Here is a 12265-nt window from a genome sequence, read left to right on the forward strand (position 1 = left end):
TTACATCATCTGATTTCTGGATTGTTTAAAAGAATGCAGTCTATTGCATTGAGCTAAAATGAATTGGTGCCAATATTCTACTCTTATTAGGAAGTGAAAACAATTTGGGTACAGTTTCCAGAGATGCTCAACTTGATTTCCAAACCATTAGTATTTTGGCTGTCAACACTGGCAGGGCACCTACAATCATGGCCCTTAAGGGTGTCAAAAATCAATTTCCAGACTTTGTAAACAAACATCCAGCTCTTGGTGCATGAATGGTTTCTTCAGAAGAGCCATTGCAAATCGTTGTAAAGCCTTTTTTATGGTGAAGGAGGGGCAACAAAAGAGAAGGGGCAGCATAGGACGTGAACATGTCCCAACACCGTGCCCTACCCTGCATAGAATGCAATGTACAGGTAACAAAATCACAAGGGCCTTGGTGAGATGTGCATTAGAATTGTATACCTCAACATAGGGGGTATATGTCATCTCTGCCACCTACTGCATGAAGACCAGCAGCTTATCACCTGTCCAGTTTGAAGGTGTTGACCAAAGTACGTTTATAGCACAGACTCTGAAATGGGGGGGCCTCTGGGACATCTCTGTAATGCCTGAGTCTGTGGGACAGGAGAGCAGGGAAACTGGTCACATTTGTCACCTCAGCAAAGTGGTAGCAAGATGTGGCCATTCAGTCTCACGAGGTCACTGGCTTACTTATGGTCCAGGCTACGTAACTAATGCCATCAATGTTGTGTTTCATTCTCAAATAGAAAAGCACCTCCAAAGGACTTTTACACCCAGAATATACATTGTGCGTGACAACACATGAGGTTTCGGTCAATGTGAAGGATGCTGGAAATTATGATGTGTTCCTTCCAAATTTCTCTTGATCTCATCTTCAAAACAAAATCATTTCAATGGATGGCTTGTGGTTGACCTAAGTTTAGCTCCTCTGCCATGGCTCTGACCTCCAGATGAGTGCTCCAAATGTTACCTGAGGTGTGCCAGTGACAAATTGTGTGTGTGCCTCTACAACAGGATTGGTCATTTACAGATTCTTTGGGATTTTAAAGGGGCCACTTTTGCTGCCTACACTAACCTGTAGAGGCTCTGCAGTATCTTTAGTTTGTGAATATGGGGATATTTGAAACCTACCGCATGCAGTACAAATTCATCATGCCAAAAAAAGGCCTGAGCTGCTTCATTTGAAGTGCTCGGTAGAACGCAGTTTACCTTGTTGTAGAAGGTGTTGAGCTTCTTGTGTTGTTGGAGCTGCACTCGTCCAGCCAAGTGGAGAGCATTTCATCACACTCCTGACTGGTGTCACAGAATTCCCTACACCCATTAGCAATAATGCCGGTAGTTGCAAACGTGTTACAAGAAATTAACAGCGAGTTGTCAACCCCCTGATCTTTCCTTCTAGTAGTTGACCCAGGCTGCTTGGTTAAGCACTTTTATTTTTATTTATTTATTTTTTTGCAACAATTTTTATACCATTGGATGGGCAGGATATTCCATTGACAAGGTCATTTTTAAAAAAATTCATTTATGGGATGTGGGCTTCGCTGGCTGGGCCAGCATTTATTGCCCATCCCTGAAGGAGGAGGAGGAGGTGGTGGTGGTGGTGAGCTACCTTCTTGAACCACTGCAGTCCATGTGGTGAAGGTGTACCCATAGTGCTGTTAGGAAGGGAGTTCCAGGATTTTGACCCAGCTATGGTGAAGGAATAGCAATATATTTCCAAGCCAGGATAGTGAGTGGTTTGGAAGGGAACTTCTACGTGGTGGTTTTCTCATGTATCTGCTGCCCTTGTCCTTCAAGATGGTAGTAGTCGTGGGTTTGGAAGGTGCTGTCGAAGGAGCCTTGGCGAATTCCTGCAATGCATCTTGTAGATGGTACACGTTGCTACTGTGTGTTGATGGTTGAGGGAATGAATGTTTGTGGACAAGTGTAGCTTAAGCTCGATAGGACAACGTGCTCCTTCAGAGATCCAGCACTGATCTGATGGGTAGAATGTCCTCCAGTGCTGTAACCAATGATATTAGATACTCTGTCCATATCCTAGGCTTTCCCTGTCTATCATCCCAGCTGTGTATGATCTGATGGTGTTCCCTTCACAAGCCCCTGTCGAGGTGCTATGTGTTTGCCTTATTTCAATATTAACTGTGTGCAGTCTCTTTGACCTTATACTGTGACTGAGTGCTTGAGAAAGCAGTTCATACATCACCTTCCTCCCTCTTGAGACTTTGGCCTGCTCTGCAGAGCTCTTTCCATATCCAGAGTATTGATCTCAGTCAGACCTCCCACTCATACCATGCTAACTGGCACTAAGTCTCACTTTCTTATGCTGTGCTCAGCACTAAATTTCTTGGCGTTGTGGGTGTGTTTTCCATAGCCTGGCTCTTTCTTTTCCCAGGAAGCCTTCGTAAACGGCCTCAGCATACAATCTGGCAACGTGCTCTCTTTTCCCCAGCTGCTCTACAAAGGTGACAACTTTACACCCCTGGTGGCAGAAATGTTATTCTTGAATCTGCAGCCTTAGCTGAATGCAGCAATTTCTCAGTTGCAGGATGTACCTTTTTTTTTCCTGAGTGAGCTTGAGAATGAATGAAAATTTTTCAGAGCAAATGGATTTGCCATCCTCCTTCAAATTCCTCAGGAAGCGCACCCTTTTGTGAGCAGGGCTAGAAGGGGTGGAATGTACAGAAGAATGGGGAGAGAGCAGTCCCCTCGCGTGACTCAAGGGGTTCACACAGACTCGAGGGTCAAATGGCCTCCCTTTGCATTGTTACATTCCATGATGACTCCAAAGCAGGATGGTGTGTTACTCAGCAAGGCTTGCAGGCAATGCTATTGTGAACTGGGACAATCAAGATTGTCTGTCTGTACAATTTGTTGCAGCATCAACTACAGTTGTCATCTGAAGCTTCATATGGCAATGTTCATTTAGTGAAATGCTTCCTTAGAGTAGATCAGGCAGGCATCAATTTGCCCTAAAATCCTGGAGCTGTGTAAAGTCTGAACAAGTGCATGACCTAGATGTTAAGTGTTCTGAATGGGTGCATCACATTTACAACACTTGCATTTGGCAGGGCAGTGATGAGTTCATTTTTGTTTTAAAGAAAGGAAACATGGGCTAGGGCGAGTCCTGAGCTCTGGTAATTAGGACACAAGTGATGTGGTGGGCAGATGCTGATACTGGTCAGATGGAATATTGGAAGTGGAGATGGAGGTGAAATGGGTGCTGTGCCACCACCAATTTTAACATCATTTTAACTTCCCAGTGTTTAATGCAGTTTGTTCGTGTAATACAGGATTAAGTTTAAAAACAAACACTGGAATATGACCTTGGAAACTCAAAAAAAGCCCAAATTTTTAAAGAGCACTACTCTGGTTTGGTTTTCCCTTTTCTTTAACAGTAAGATATGGAGCTGTAACATGGGCCTTCTAAGCAGTGACTCTTGGCAGAATGTTTAGTGGCCAGTTTCTGCTGTGTGATTTCTAGCATTTCCAGCGACTTTCTGCCCTGGGGTTTCACCTCAGCATACGTATTGTGCACCTCTTGTGCACACTTCACAAGCTTGCTACTGCCAGGATTACTACTTTTGCTTTACTTTGCAAAGTAAGCTACACTTGACTGATCCTCTGCTCAGTGCTAATTTTGCTGTTTGGATGGCGCTGAATATGCTAAAGTTCATCCAGAGGCATCCAAGTCCATGATATTACCCTCGCTGCTTAAGCAACACTTGGCCATAGGCACATACCTGCTGCATAATCCATTTGGTCAGCATCAGCCCTGATAATTTTTGTGTGTTAAATAAACCAATATCATTAGAGGATGATGGTAATACTCAAAAGTATAGCACGCGTGCAATTTCCCTTGTTCTCCAGTCTGAAGTCGCTGGCCATTAGTGACTGATACTGATAAACATTTTGATTATTATCAATGACTCAGAATCCTTGCATTTGAAGAACACTCTTTTTTTCAATTTGTGTGATTACGTCTAATAATGACCCTGGAACAAATTCCAGGCAGATTCTGTGAATCTGCTTTTACAAGCTCCGCTCCTTCTTCCAATCACAGCACCTCTTGCAGATGGAGAGCTTCAAATGCAAAGGGGAATGAGCTGGTTGAGTGGGTGAACCTGCTGAAAGTAATGTCTGGGAAGAGTGGAATCAGATTAAAGCTTAACTGTTTTTATTGTTAATTCAACAATTTACAGACTTTATTATATCCTTTGGGAGGAAGGGACTTGCCTGAAGGTGGCAGCTCCAAGTTTTACTTCGCAGACTTTTTTTGTACAATTATCACATGAGAGATCTGGATTTTGCTCATCGTGTCCAGAGGTGAAATGAGAACTACCAGAATGTTGACTGAAGCTTTGCACTTTCACACCGATTTTAATTTGGCGGGGAGGTTTTCTTTCCGGGACAGAGATGAGCATTTTAGAAGATGCAGGCAGCAAATCAACTTGCAGATTCACACTGTCGGCATGAAGCTTAAATGACCAAATAGTGTCTATGGGGGAGAATTGTTGATACACGTACCTATAGGTCCTATAGGGTGTAATAGACAGAGATACCTTGATGTCAACTGACCCACAAGTTTCAGTTCCCAGCATGTGCACCTTTTGTATGGAAGCTCAGAGCTGGCAATGTGAATTCATAACTTGCACCTTTTATGGAGCCTGCTATTACATACTGACTCAGCTACAATTAACAATTAATGTTTTCAAAAGCACTTGAAGTTATTAAGCAATTAATTAATTAAGACATTAATTGCGTAAAAAGACAGACAATTAAGCACAGCTTGCTTTTGTGTCTGTCTGGGGGTTGAGTAACTGGAATTTTGATGTTGCTGAAATTGTCTGGAGTTGGATTCCAGACTTTGATTTTTCTTGCATCCCCTCCAAAACTTTCAAGAAAAGGATCATTAAAGGAAATTGCACGATGGTTCAAACCACAATGCAGGTGCTGTAGTGTCCGGACTGTCACATGACCGGCTGCGAGAGAAACACAGCTGGGAAGATGCTGGGTTAACAGCAGTGCAGTAATATTTTAACAGGAGCAATTACAGCACGAAGATATCGGGATTGGGAGGGTCCAAAATAACAGGCAACACTGAATTAACGCAAGAGTTATTTGAATTCATCTCTGAAAACAATACTGTTGTGACTTTCTTAATTCATTGGAGCACTTCTAATGCAGTAACTTTAAACTGGTGCTGAAAACTGACAGGTATGTTGGCTGTATATTTCTGCTCTGTTTCTCTGCAGCATCCTTCCTGCTGCACTAATACTGGTTTCAGGCTAGCTGAGCACTGATCAAACAATCAAACCATTACCAACTGAGGCAGGAGGGGATCTCCTAGAAAAGTTTCAGGTTCTCTTGACATATGAATGATTTCATATTTTGCAATTTACATTAACTAATGACGTGAATGTGTTCAATCCCAAGTACCAATACTTGATAGTAATGCAAAAGGGTTTCACCCTTACAGTAAACAGCTCTTAAACTGCTGTTGGAATTGATTTTTAGTTTCACCCTAGATGAAAGCCAATCCAGTAGATTCCAGATAAATTTTTCCATAAGCCCATTTTCATACTCATAGGTTGCTATATTATTCGATACGTAAACATTGCAAAGAATATGATCGAACCTCTCCAAAATATAGGATTGTGGGAGTGAACAAAGCATTTTGAGAAGCTCTTTGTCAGTATAAAAACTCGTGGTCTTAGATTGACAGGTGGCAATTAAACGGTGGAGTTATAATAGGCCCTGATATCTTGGAATGATTTAATAGTAAAAGACAGCCAAGAGTATAAACCGGTACCCAACACTTTCCCTCTCCATCCTCCTTTTTCACTGTCAGTGGTAAAGTAAGAGCTTTCAGCCCAGAGAGCAATTAGTGCAGAGGGATTACTGTACATTGAAAGACACGGCATGTCTAACCCAAGCAAACACTTTCAATGTTTCCTGTCATCCAGCCAGCAGTGATCTGCAGCTGGATATTATCATCTCCACACAGAATAGAATCATAGAAAGTTTATGGCACAAAGCGGCCACTTGGCCCATTGTGTCTGCTCGGGCTGAAAAACGAGCCACCCAGCCTAATCCCACTTTCCAGCATTTAGTCTGTAACCCTGCAGGTTCCGGCATTTTAAGGTGCATATCCAGACACGCTTTTAAATGAGTGTTTCTGCTTCTACTAATCTTCAAACTTCTTGATCATTCCCCCTACATTTACATCCAAATTATTAGATATACCTCAAAAAGCAGGGGATCTAATACACGTCAACCCACAAATGCAACTATTTATATGGAAGTATTTCTTCTAGAGCGGCTGAGGTGGGATGTGGTCGTGTTTTATGGAGAAGGTGATGGTTGGGACTGAGCACAAAAAGATCAGTTCTATTGATTTGAAATTTTCACTTGAAATAATAAAGTAATAACGAGCATCACTGCGGTCCTGCAGCTGAACCTTGTAGAGTTTAAAGACTTTCCATTCTGGAACTACCTCACTCATTAAAAATTGGTTCCAGTGTCATTATTAGACCTGCATGTTAAGGACTAGCTGACTACACCTTTTGTAGCCTTCATGTGTACTGTGTATGGAAAAGCCTCAAACCATCCTTGTTCCTGTGAAAGGTCTTTGCATTTTGGTGATGTTTCTTTAACAGGATGTGCACAGCAGCTTGACCAGCTCCAGCTCAAAGGATTTTCCCAGCAGTGGCTGCTCTCACTCCAGGCCTTTATCTGTACCTCAGATCAGCAGGAGCTGAATACAAGATTTGTGCCAGCAGGTACAGGCTAGGTTGGGAGTGGACAAAACTGCAGCATTTCAGGTTCTACTTGGAATTTACTCAGATATAAAGAGTCAAATGTTTCTCCTTTAGCAGCCACTACAAAAAGAGTACAGAGCACTGATCTATTACAGAGCATTGTAAACTGTGAGGAGGACAGTATAGAACTTCAAAAGAACATAGACAAGTTGGTAGAGTGGGCAGATAGGTGGCAGATGAAGCTCAATGCGGAGAAGTGTGAGGGGATGCACTTTGGTACAAAGAACATGGAGAGACAATATAAAATAAGGGGTACAATTCTTAAGGACGTGGCGGAGCAGAGGGATCGGGGTGTTTATGTGCATAGGTCATTGAAGGTGGCAGGACAGTGGTGCGAGCAGTTAGTAAAGCATGCAGTATCCTGGGCTTTATTAAGAGGAGCATAGAGTACAAGAGTGGAGAGGTTATGCTGAGCTCACATAAGATGCTATTTAGCCCTCAGCTGGAGTATTGTGTCCAGCTCTGGGCACCACACTATAGAACGGATGTGAACACATTGGAGAGAGTGCAGAAGAGGTTTACAAATATGTCTCCGGGGTAAGAAACTTCAGTTACGAAGATAGATTGGAAACGTTGGGACTGTTCTCCTTGGAGAAGAGAAGGCTAAGAGGAGATTTGATAGAGGTGTTCAAAATCATGAGGGGGCTGGATAGAGTAGATAGGAAGAATCTGTTCCCGCTCTGAAAAGGATCGAGACCGAGAGAGCACAGGTTTAAAGTGATTTACAAAAGAAGCAAACGTGATGTGAGAAAAATCTTTTTCACACAGCGAGTGGTTCGAGTATGGAATGCACTGCCTGGAAGTGTGGTGGAGGCAGGTTCAATCGAGGCATTCAAGAGGATTATCACTAGATGATTATTTGAATAGAAACAATGTGCAAGGGTAAGGGGAAAAGGGAGGAGAATGGTGCTAAGTCATAATGCTCATTCGGAGAGCTGGTGTAAATATGATGGGCCAAATGGTCTCCTTCTGAACCCTAACAATTCTGTGATTCTGTGACATTATCTGATTGGTTTTCCTTGTGGGAACTTTTATGTTTTTCATTCTAATGGTTCAGTTTCTGCTGTGTTTCTCAACCAAGAGGCAATCATTTCTATTCCTGCTCGCTACTGGATGGTGCAAAATACTTCAATCAATTAAATATTTTTGAAGTGCTGATATCTGTTGTGATGCTGGAAATGTGTCAGTTAATTTACTCACAGCAAAGTCCCACATACAGAAATGACATCATGACAAATAATGTTTTCAGTAATGTTGGTTGAAGGAGAAATATTGGCCAGGAGACCAGGGAGAATTCGGCCACTCTTTCTTGAATAGTGCCATGGAATATTTTGCATCCAGTTATGATGTTAGCTGGAATATCTGCTCAATTCTCTGGGGTGATACTAGATCTCACACAACCCTCTTCCCACAGAAAAACAGCAGTTTAGAGGTCTACTAATGGAAGTCAAATTACTTTTGGTTATTTTAATGGACTATCTCTTTAAATCTATGAGCAGTGGGCAGCCCAGCTCCACAAGCTTTTCACACACAATCTGGAAACAGGCTTTTTATTGGGGTGTGGGGAGCTGTGTAGCTGTTGGGATGAGGCTCTTTGTCAGAACACAGTACTCTCCAAACAAAGGGTCAAAGGGACTCGAAATGTTAGCTGTGTTTCTCTCTCCACAGATGCTGCTGGACCTGCTGAGCTTTTCCAGCATTTTTTGTTCTTGTTTCAGATTTCTATCTGCATCCAGCATCCATCAGCAGTATTTTGCATTTACTCTCTGATCAAATCATGAGTTGTCTGCAATTTTCCGTTTGAATGTCAGACCTGATCTGCAGGGTGTCTTTGTTTTCAATGTGTCTCACTTCTCACTTCCTTGCATGTCTGACCTATCCACATGTTCTTTGTTTTGCTAATGTCTTTAATTTCTTCAATGCTTCTTTCCATTGTTTCCATCTCACTCAACAATGCAGCAGTTTACATCACAGAAACGAGCTGAGATAATTTCACTTTGGGTACAATCGGGAAATTGCACGGGAAGAACACTTGAAATTGTGCAGGTTAGGTTAGGCTTCTGGCCACCAATTCATTTGGAAAATCATGAATGCAAAATCTCCCTGAACCAACGCAACAAGGCAGAATAATAAAAAGTAACTTTATTTTCTCTGTATTCCTTGATGCATTTGAATGGTAGGTGACAGATAATGTTTCAGTGATATATCTGAAACTGGTTTATTGTAATAAAATGAGAATTTGTAATCTGGGTGACCAGTTGTCCCTGAGTAAGCTGATTTAAAATGGCAGAAAAAAAATTATACTGAACCACTTAATTGTTTCATTGGGACACATCAGTAAGTTTCTTATTAAATTAAACAATTCTGATGCGACAAAAACTTTTAAAACATGCCGATGTCCACTACATGCTTTAACCTGGTCTTGCAGGGTATAGCAGAATGGTGCAACTCCCCTGTTTACGATGAGCAGATGTAACAGTCAACAGAACAATGTTTTTACAGCTGCCTGACCATGCTTTACATTTCTTCTGAAACTGCTCCTCATTAAGAGTTGCTTTTCTCACCTTCAATGTGCCATTTACATGTGGGTATTTGCGCTGAAGTTCAGCTCAGGGCCTTGCAATTTTTCTCCTGTGCAGCTAGGCCAGACACTGCCCCCTGTTGGATTTCTGTGCAACTGCAGGCACAACCACACTAAGGCAGTTGTCCACGTTAGAAAATAGGGTGACAGCACCTGTACCCCGCTTCACCCTGTTGGCTGCAGTTTCTTTTGCCTGTGCCAGCCTTCCTATCCTTTGTGCTGTACTCTCCTTCCCTCCACTTTCCTCAGCACAGCCTTAGTGAACCCAAGACCACGGCTCATTCTTCTAAACTCCAGAAAATATTGGCCACTCCATTCAATCTTTACTGAACCATTGTTGCATCCCTACTATGGAAAATATATCCTTCATTTGGTGAGGAGACCAAAACAATGGTACACAATACTCTGGGTATGATCTCGCCAAAGCTCCGTTTGTTGCAGCAAGAATTCATGTAAACACAAATAAGGATCCTCGGCTTTATAAATTGAGGCGTGGAGTCCAAAGGGAAGGAAGTTATGCCAAACCGTTATGATACACTGGTTAGGCTACAGCTGAAGGAACAGGAAGTGACGGAAGGTAAGAAATGCTTTATCTGATTGTGCTGTGCAGCAACACAAAGGTTGACAATTCTTCAGGTGTGAACCCTGGTGAGCACCACTGATCTTTTCCAACTATTAAACCACTGTCCAATAGCACAGAGTGAAATGTGCTCCTGTTACATTTTCCTGAAACTGAAGTCGGTTAAACACAGCAGCCCATGTTGAGCAATGTACATTGAGTTTGGCTGCTGGGTAGTGATGCAGCAATGATGTCATTAGCACAGTGACCTAAGACGCCCCAATGCTCAGGCCCAAGAATCCAGGCCCAAGTGTCACTCCGTGCTGAGATTCTACCTCTTCCCGGTGTTGGGAAGAATGGATATGGCTATGTTACCAGAGAACGCTCCATTCAGTTGGAACCTGCTGTATCACCTATCCCTTGTGGAACAGTTTATGCAGAAAAACCTGTTGACCACAAGTCCATCAGGCAGTGGGCTGCACATATTGTAATGTGGTCCTGCGGGAAAAGGAGATAGTGAATGCTGTCGGGTGGTTTCCTGAGCTGACTGTCAAAGTAATTTGGAAGAATGCCTCATCACCAAAACTTTCAAATTAGCATTAGGATGTAGCTTGGCTGATAGTGACAAAGGCCCTCCCCATCATGTGCATGACGGGTGTGGACACCTGCCTCATCAGCTTGGATCAGGAGAAGGCCTTTGACAGAATATCGCACACCTACATGGGGGATGTGCTCTCCAAAATGGGCTTTGGGGAGGGAATTCGAAATTGGATCCAACTGCTCTACACTAACATCAGTAGCGCAGTCTCAATCAATGGGTGGGAAACAGATAGCTTTCCGATTAAATCTGGAGTCAGGCAGGGCTGCCCTCTCTCGCCTGTCCTTTTTGTGTGCTGCATAGAACCCTTTGCCGAGTCCATCAGGAAGGATCCGGGCATAAGAGGAGTGACGATCCCAGGCAGTGGAGGCACTCAGGTAAAAGCCTCCCTGTACATGGACGACGTCGTCGTCTTCTGCTCGGATCCGCTGTCGGTGCGCAGACTGATGCACGTCTGCGACCAGTTCGAACTGGCCTCGGGAGCCAAGGTAAATCGTGGGAAGAGCGAGGCCATGTTCTTTGGGAACTGGGCTGACCGATCCTTTGTCCCCTTCACTGTCAGGGCTGACGGCCTGAAGGTGCTGGGGATATGGTTCGGAGGGACCGGGGCATGCGTTAGAAACTGGAAGGAGCGAGTGGCTATGGTGAAAAGGAAACTGGGCATGTGGGAGCGACGCTCCCTCTCCATTGCGGGTAAGAACCTGGTCATCAGGTGTGAGGTACTCTCGCTGTTGCTGTACGTGGCGCAGGTCTGGCCCATTCCACACTCCTGCGCGATGGCGATCACTCGAGCCATCTTCCGCTTTATCTGGAGGTCGAAAATGGATCGTGTCTGCAGGGACGCGATGTACAAGCCTCTAGATAAAGGGGGAAAAAACGTGCCCAACATCGCCCTCATACTGATGGCCACCTTTGTGTGCGGCTGCATCAAGCGGTGCGTAGACCCTCAGTACGCAAACACCAAGTGTCACTACGTGCTGAGGTTCTACCTGTCCCCGGTGTTGCGAAGGATGGGTCTGGCCACGCTGCCGCGGAACGCTCCAAGTAGTTGGACCGTGCCGTACCACCTGTCCCTGGTGGAAAAATTTATGCAGAAAAACACCTTTGACCACAAGTCCATCAGGCAGTGGTCAGCACGTAACGTCCTAGAGGCCCTGAGGGATAAGGAGAGGGTGGACCCTGTGGGATGGTTCCCCGAGCAGACTGTCAAAGTCATTTGGCAGAATGCCTCATCGCCAGAACTTTCCAACAAGCACCAAGACGTAGCTTGGCTGGTGGTGAGAAAGGCCCTCCCCGTCAGATCCTTCCTACACGCCAGGAGTCTCACCCCCTCTGCACGATGCCCTCGAGGTGGCTGTGGTGGGGAAGAGACCGTTGTTCACCTCCTTGTGGATTGTGCCTTTGCAAAGAAAGTCTGGAGAGAGATGCAGTGGTTGCTGTCGAGGTTCATCCCGAGCAGTTCTGTGACACAGGACTCTGTGCTCTACGGGCTGTTCCCAGGGACACACACCGAGACAAACATCGACTGCAGCTGGAGGATCATCAACTCGGTGAAAGACGCGCTTTGGTCTGCCCGAAACTTGTTGGTCTTCCAGCACAAAGAGTTGTCCCCGACCGATTGTTGCGGACTGGCACAATCCAAAGTCCAGGACTACGTGCTGAGGGACGCACTAAAGCTTGGGGCAGCTGCCGCAAAGGCGCAA

Source organism: Cetorhinus maximus, chromosome 29 (assembly GCF_964194155.1).
Source record: "Cetorhinus maximus chromosome 29, sCetMax3.hap1.1, whole genome shotgun sequence".
NCBI classification, from domain to species: Eukaryota; Metazoa; Chordata; class Chondrichthyes; order Lamniformes; family Cetorhinidae; genus Cetorhinus; species Cetorhinus maximus.